This window comes from Thermobia domestica, chromosome 11 (genome assembly GCF_964235325.1).
Source record: "Thermobia domestica chromosome 11, izTheDome1.hap1.1, whole genome shotgun sequence".
Taxonomy (NCBI): domain Eukaryota; kingdom Metazoa; phylum Arthropoda; class Insecta; order Zygentoma; family Lepismatidae; genus Thermobia; species Thermobia domestica.
In genome coordinates this window covers 4,462,366-4,469,810 of record NC_137464.1, presented here as the reverse complement: position 1 = coordinate 4,469,810, position 7,445 = coordinate 4,462,366, and the positions used below count along the sequence as shown (strand labels likewise).

General features: G+C 36.2%; 1 protein-coding gene across 5 annotated transcripts in view; it reads left to right on the top strand.

The window, feature by feature from the left end:
* The first annotated feature begins 375 nt into the window (after positions 1–375).
* LOC145663834 (uncharacterized) overlaps positions 376–7,445 on the top strand; it is a 40,382-nt gene continuing 33,312 nt past the window's right edge. Inside the window, exon 1 of one of the 5 annotated variants that reach the window (XM_081729942.1) lies at positions 376–497. The gene's annotated coding sequence lies outside the window, so the exon portion shown is untranslated. Of the gene's footprint in view, positions 498–3,280; positions 3,400–3,494; positions 3,702–4,127; positions 7,119–7,445 lie in introns of those variants that run through there. The other 4 variants (XM_081729940.1, XM_081729939.1, XM_081729941.1 and 1 more) reach the window with 4 other exon arrangements.

Genomic DNA, 7,445 nt, shown 5'->3' with positions numbered 1-7,445 from the left:
GCACGGACTCGACAAGTCGGTGGAAATCCTTCATGACGTCTTGGTTGTTGCCTACTATGACGTGAATGTTGCAAGGAGTTATAGTTATAAATTTGGAGTTATACTAAGCATAGTTTGGGGGGCAACCAAGCATCCGCGGTGGGGATACTTCAGCTGGCTTCTTTGGGGGGAAGAAAATGTGATTGAGGGAGAAAATCCCCCTCATCCCCCCGGTAATTCGCACCCTGAGCGATTGTCTCAACACAACAACTCTATGACTTGGAAGAAATAGAAGCAGTTTCTATTTTCTTTTGGACTACCATACAACTACCAATCAGAAAAGAGTAGCGCCTGACGACATTCAACTTTATTTCACGCTGTAATTTCAAAACAATGATGCCTGGACACGAGAAATATTAATAATATGAATAGAATGATATGAAAAATATCAATTTTTAGATAATATGAAGCACGATTCAACTGGAAGAATAAAGACCTTAGAGGCGGTATGCAGTGAAGTAAGTAGTGTCTGCCTGAACAGAACAGGTGTGAACAGATATAATTGAATCCTTTAAAAGAATAAAAATAGCTTACTTAAGTATGTTGTGCAACTTGTATACCAAAAAATGTAACATGTTTTAAAAAAAGCGTACAGGTTTACTTTTGGCGCATCACTCGAAATAATTGTTCAAAAATTAGAATTCCTTTACTAATTTCCTTCTTCTTGTTTTCTAAATGATTTGTGCTGGGCGACATGAAAATATCCACAATGCATAGTTAAAATTCAAGGGGGTATCATAAGCAATTATTGAAAAATTATAAATCTTTTACTATTTGCCTATAAATACAGCGTCCGGATGCATACATAAAAGTGCAGTCCAAAAAACACAACCTGCGCTAGGTCGCCATTAAAAAGCACGAATGCTATCTAACCGAAGCGGGGGGGCCCCGAGTGTTAGCGAGGGGGTGCGTCAGTGAAGGTGGGTATTCGCATAAGCGAGGGTAGTGAAAACGAATGGGTTTTCGCAGTGATACGAGTTTCAATAGCATTTGTAATGGTATCATACTAGTAGCATTTCATTTGTAAACAAAATACAACTTCTGTACATTTGTGCAGAAATTCACCGCACAATAATTTAATGAACAAACTCCATGGCTCTGGATAAGTAGAGTAACAAATAAAACACAGTTCTGACCAGAGCAGAATGAAATATATTAAAAACTATACTTACAATGTTACAGTTACAAACTGTCAGAGTGTTTGTGTCTGATGAAGAGGACGTTAGGTCCTTGAAACTGTAACATTGTAAGTATAGTTTTTAATATATTTCATTCTGCTCTGGTCAGAACTGTGTTTTATTTGTTACAATAATTTAAAATGGAAAATAATTTTTATACAGGCATCTTTCCTATGAACTCACTTATTTTATCCGTCGTAAAGCATTTGTAATAATTTTACACTAGTAATTCTACACATATAAACATAAAATTCAGGAGTGGTACGCGAAAAGTAAACCAGCAGCAGAAACAGAAACAATGAGAGTTAATTGTCATCAATGTTGTGTGTCCGTCGTACAATTTTAGGGAACAGTTCTACAATGCTGGCACAATACAGAAAGTGCGGGTGCAGTGCATGAGAGGAGCTCCCGGCGCGGTATAAGTTTACTTTATGGGTTATGTGGGCATTTTTTGTGAGTAGTAAACTGAGCGGATACACTCAGTACCTATACTAGAAAATTGCTCTTTCTTTATTTTAGCTTTCCGCGCCTGATAACTGTCCTCATTTACATATGTGGACAAGTCATTTGATTTTCACTTCTACAATCTGGTGGATAAAAAGGATCTACAGACCTTTTTTCAGCTGATACAGACTCCCTCTTGTTCGTATTTCGCTGCCGAACTTTCAAAGTTACTAATTTCAATAGCGTGTGGAATTCTGAATACTCTACTCTGTAGATTTTTTTTTTGTAGGAATGAGAATCTTCTGTATGTAGTTCATTATTCACCATTGAAAAATACGGTGCTTTACTGTGCATTATTGGGGCGAAGAATTCACTCCCTGACCAGCAGCTCCTCTTTACTCTTTCTCTCTCGTTTTTTTCTTTTTTTGGGGGGTGGGCGGATTTTGACTCAACAACGGAGCAGATATCACTGCTACGGCTATTTCATCTTCGGATGAACTCATATTCTGAAATAGATAAAAAATAATATTTACAATTACGACAGTTGATTGCCCTGTGCGTAACACATTCTTCAAGTGTTTTTGTCTGTTTAACACACCGACCACGAGATGCTCTGGTGGTAAAACCTGCCTAGTTTTAAGGATCGTCTGAGACCCCTACATCACTTCAGGATAAAAGAAATTGTATGGAAGTTTGAGTTTAGCAACACTCTTAAGTTCTAGCCTGGATTGAGGCCTTAGTTCAGATCCATGTGAGACGGGCTTAAGCGGCACTGTATGTGGAGGCGGATGGACTATTTGGCGGAGAGGTACACTTGTTTTACTGTACTGTAGTTTGTTGGTTGTCTTAATGTTGTAAGCGCGGTGTTTTCGGATGGCGAGAAATTTCCATCGGATAATTCGGGAAATTCTTAGCCAAAACGAGAAATTCTTAGCATTAGCGGGAATGCGGGAAATTCTGGTTGAAAATGGGAAATTCTGTCAACTTTGCTTCCTTTTCATGTCGTCTCTTTATCACTTCTTGTGTTCATATCTTTCTATGTGGAAGCGTTTTTTTTGTTTTTTTTTTTTTAAGGTAAAAAGAACCAGAACAGGAAGAGAGGCTTATAAACCGAACCGAATAGAACTCATTGGTAATCACGCCAATATTCGTTTTCTGCGACAAGAAAGAAGGGAGAGAGAGGGTTTCTGGCCATATGCTTACTTTATTTGTTATGTCCAGTCATTCACGGAATTTTAGGGTGAAGTGAGGGAAGGACATAATACTTGGAAGTACCTAGCACATTCACACACATTCAAATTTATATTTAAGAGAGGGAAGGATATACCGGTTATACTTGGAAGTACCTAGTACACTCACACACACACTCAAATGTATATTTATCTCTATACGCTAGGAAATAAACTACAGATAGGAAATAGAAGGGTGTTCTTATAACAGATTTCTCCTCCACAGGAAAAGATGTTCTTCTGATTGATTGTTCAGAGCTATTTGATTTTAATTTGAAATTATTAATATAATGATGAAATAATTAATAACTGATATTTTTTCTTGGCGGAAAATTTTGCAAGTGATCAGGAGATTTCAGGGTTTTGAGCGCGAAATCTCGTGTTCTGAATCTGACAACACTGTATAAGCGGCGCTGTAAGTGAAGGCGGATGGACTATTTAGAGGAGAAGTACACTTGTTTTACTTTAGGGAACGGATCCGTAGGTTGTGAAATGTACAAGAAATTTGCGTAAAGGCGGATTTTCATGCCCGCGTTAGAACGGAAGCATCACATGTAGCGCATTCACCGTAAATTATTTTCGTTTTCATGCATCCGTGCGTGTATTGCGCCAAATTACTACTCCCTAGCTAATGCGCATGCGTAAAATAGAAAGTTTGCGACTTCCGCCATGTTAGTCAGTGAATACAATAGTGTACGCGCGCTACTTCCGTCAGAATTGAACAAATTTCTACTCTGACGCGAGTGTAGCGCGCCATCTCCGATGCGTGATTTCATTGGCTGTTTAGCACAATCGCTCGCAACTCACGGAGGTAAAGGACACATGAAAATCCGCCTTTAGTCTTTAATTTGCCTATATATCATCTAGAACAGAACCCAAACAACACCTGCGGTATTTCTAACCCGTTCCTACTAGTACTACTATTACCTAGTGATGAGCAATGGGAATATTTCCGGGAGTTTTCCCGGATATATAAATTCACGGGAAGGAATTTATTTCCATTTATTTATTTCATTTTCCATATTATCAGAAAATAATTATTTTCATTTATTATGATTTACGTTTTAAATAATTTGGAGGTTGAAAGAATAAAGGTAATAGTATACAACAGCTCCTCATCGTGTTCCGTACTCGAGGATAGTTCTTACTCTTGCACCACGTACAGAAATGGTGGTATGTATGTACAAGTGGTAATAGAACACATAAGAAACCCAGATCATGTTGTACTCACTCTGGAATATGCAGTATGAGTACACCGTGATCTGCGTTTCTTATGTGTGCCATTACAACTTCTACATGAAATACCATCACGTTTGTACGTAATGCAACAGTAAGAATTATCCAATATGCGTTCAAGTCCCTCCCCCCCCCCACACACATAGTGAAATATAAAGTACAAGGGCACTACAGAGGCGCACATAAAGTGCACTGTACTCGAGGATAGTTCAAACTCTTGCACCACGTACAGAAATGGTGGTATGTCAAGTACAAGTTTCAGTCGATAAGTAAATGAAAGTCGCTTTGTTACCCCATTTTCAAGTTCCTAGATCCTCAATGAATAATCAGTAAAAGACTGAATTTCGTGAGTCCTCGGGAAATGATGAGGACCTGTTGTATACTATATCCAGAATGAAATTCGTTTATTACTTTATGTAACTAATTAATAATATAATTTTTTAAATTCCCATTTCTATTTGTACTAGAAAGTAGCAAAATACTAAGGTCAATGTTCCGTTAAGGGTTTCTAGTAACTTCTTGCACACGAAATTTGCAATTTCTTCACTTCTTTCCATTGATTTTCGTTTGATTACATAATATAACGTTAGGTTAGGTTAGTTTTGGCCCCCTTAACGGAACATGGACCAATACTAATTTATAAACGATGAAAACGAACCAGTTTGTAAAGTTATCCAGAAATTCTGTAAACATAGAGTTGAAGTACTATCAATCCACACCGAACATCCGTGTGGGTTTGTAACTTCAGTCCGGTTGTTAGGAATACATGTTGGCATCGTCCTTGACTCGGCTTTCGCTGTCTGAGGAAGAATCGGACATGGAATAAGTGAATCTCTGTAGCTGTAAATACATATACATTTAAAATATAATGTTATCAAAATTAGGGTTGCATCTCAGGATGTTTCGTTAGTTCTGGCGTTTCCGGACCTGTGTTAATTAGGATTTGTTTTGTTTTTCATTACCTGTGTATATATGTGCCAAGCGTTGTTACAGAATTTTTGTAACACCGTAATTATTGTAAATAATCTCAAATTAGTGATTTAATAGTACACAGTAACAAAGCACAGTGTACCTCAATCAACATTCTGTATATATGCCATTATTTACACTGGCAACCTTAAATTTTTCGACAGACTAAGTATCTTGTGGCAGTTACATAACCTAATTTCTTTATAACGTAAGTAATTAATGTGTTTACAATATCAGTAGTAGGATCAAGTTTTGAAAATTCACTAAAATGTAAGTTTAAACTGTTCAGCGGTGTAAAAGTTTGTGGACTTTCTATACCAAGTGTTTTGAACATATTTACTGGCATAAGACATATTTCTAATAAATATATATTTATGCGTACCCTCTAAATATAATAAAACAACATAATACCGTTCAGAATATACGTTTTAAAGAATCTTCTGGAGATAACAGTGACAAATATACTCTGATTAAAAAAAAACTAATTTTATTTAGTAATCATGATATAGCAATAGAATGCAGTTTTCTTTTTGTTTGTTCTTTCTTTTTGTTTGCAGCTGCTTGTATGCTCACTCGGTAAAAAAAACTAAAAATGGGTCAAAACTACCCTAAGGTTAAGCTAACCCGTTTCTACCTCTATGTTACTTATCTCTATCTTACACTACTATACTGAAGCGGTCCTGCTTGTCGATGCGTAGGTGGCTCGAGTATATTAAAGTTTACTCCGAGTTAGTATTTCACGTATACATTTCGTACTTTATTATCCTCCAGAATTTTTTGCTCTCATCACAAAATTCTACTTAGCATAGTTGGAATTTACGGGATTCACCGGAAATAATGTTGGTGCAATTTTACTATGTGCATCCAACGGAAACATTTGGCCAATTCTTAAATTTGCTCATTTTATGTCGAGAACAGAAAGTTCCGTGTGGTGCTTCTAACCCATTCCTACTACTACTCCTACTGCTACAACTACTTATACAATGGATTTGTATAGTAAAACTACACGAATAATTGTTTAAAACAACTTTTTTTCATGATTTGTGTGTAAATACCCGGTACGACAAAATACCTACAATAAAAAGGAAACCAATTTGTGCTAAGGTGCCACCAAACAACACGAATGCCTTGTAAGTGATTCAAACACTGCGAATCTCGTGCTCTGGTGTGGGTCCTATTAATTGCATATCTTGGGAAAGATTCATTTTGGGGTCCTCCTGGGGACGTCTATTACTAAACTTGGTTCGTGGTACTTCATTTCTGTGTTTACAGAATTTCCACATTACTTTACAAATTCGTTCCTTTTCATCATCTCCTCTTACTTGCTTTTTTGTAGTGCAAACGGAAATGGAACTTAAGGAATCATATTATGAATTTGTTATATAAAGTACAGTTAACGAATTTTAATTTTTTAACCCCCAAGTAATTTATGATCTAGAAGTAAATGATAATAAATCAAAGTAATTAGTTATATGGTTCGTATAATTTAGAAAACAAAGTAAAGAAAGGGAAATAAATTTCCTCCCAGGTCCCAGCAATCTACCTGGGTATATGCCATGGGACAAAACCTGAAATATTCTCATCTTTTATTTTCCGTCCCACTGGAAATAATCCCACTGACTACCAGTGCTGGTGTCGCTTCGTCTAACCTAATCTAACCATATTCAGTCTAATCAAACATCTCAAGGTCATTCCGTACTGTTCTAAAAAAAAATGTGTGTATAGTTTCTCGACGTAACGCATAGTTATGCGAAGTGACGTAATGACTACTTTTTCGATTATCTCTATTTGTATAGCATTGCGGTCATGTGTTATTTTAAAAAATGTAAGGTAGTAATATAGTAGAAAATGTTTTAGTGTGGCATTTTCTGTGTTCATGCAACAGTTATCTACGTTGAGTATTGGTAGGTGTATTAAAGAAAAGAGAAAAAAGCAAGAATTGTATCTCGATAAAATGTAATAATGTATAAGAAAATTATAATGATATGGAAGAAAGAAGATATAGGCCTATGATATCTCGTATGTAAGTAGAAGAAAATAATAGGTTAGGTTTTTCTTTGACGAGGGGTAAAATTTAAAAAATCGTATATTGATGAGTATTTCCATATTTCTGTATAGTTCTGTATTTTCGGCTTTTAGGTGGGGGAGGGTAGTCCACAGTGAGACAAAATTTCTTTTCTGGCGTGTATTTATTATAATATTAAAAGAATGAAAAAAAGTAAAGTAGGCATTTTTTGAGAAGATATCTCAGCTACAATTTTAGATACATCTTATCAAAAAATGGTTTCATGGTATATTGGGAGGAAGCGAAATATGACCTACCCAGATAGCACAGAAAATTGTATAAAAA